The following is a 772-nucleotide window of genomic DNA, read 5'->3' on the forward strand; positions in this document are numbered from 1 at the left end:
AGACAGTTATGCAGGAGACAGTTCTGCAGGAGACAGTTATGCAGGAGACAGTTATGCAGGAGACAGTTATGCAGAAGACAGTTATGCAGGAGACAGTTCTGCAGGAGACAGTCAGAGCAGCTGGAGCTCAGTGTCCGATGTTCACCCACAGACCCAAGGTTGGCGGTACAATACCAACTCCAAGTGCTGAGTGCTTATAGGCAAGACAGTGGCATTGGTATGTGCATGAGCGATTATTGCCAAAGGCTCATACTGCCACTGCGGGGTGTAAGTGAATATGGCATAAATGCTACATGACTACTGCATTATTATTAGCCATTACACTGTGCTGTTTAAGCCTTTGTGCACGCTCAGTTGAAGTGTTACATAAGTAGCCTGGGAGTGGCAGCAGAGCGCGCTTCAGTGCTCTCAAAGGCAGCCCACTGTCCTTGTCATGCAGCCCATGGTCTATATAAGATGGACTCGTATTAAGCCATTTTAGTTGGTCTGTTTGTTTGACGTGAATGTGCGTCAAACACATCCACGCAGCTCTGATCAGTGTGTACACCGCGGCTTCATCCTCTGCGTCTTGTGAGTCCTGTGCGTGCGCCCCTCCCTCACTCCCTCGGCAGTCTGAGCGGAGCAGCCCGCGGTGCGTCTTATAGCCCGGGCATTCACCCCCTCTTTGACCATCGTACGGTGAGCGTGGTTGGCCTGTAACATCAGACTGTCCCCGCGCTCTTGTCCCGCTGTCTGCGCGCTACATTTCGATCGTCCGTGCAGCGGTGAGGCT

Source organism: Eucyclogobius newberryi, unplaced genomic scaffold (genome assembly GCF_026437365.1).
Source record: "Eucyclogobius newberryi isolate DKJ021-1_F unplaced genomic scaffold, fEucNew1.0.hap1 SCAF_7, whole genome shotgun sequence".
Taxonomy (NCBI): Eukaryota; Metazoa; Chordata; class Actinopteri; order Gobiiformes; family Gobiidae; genus Eucyclogobius; species Eucyclogobius newberryi.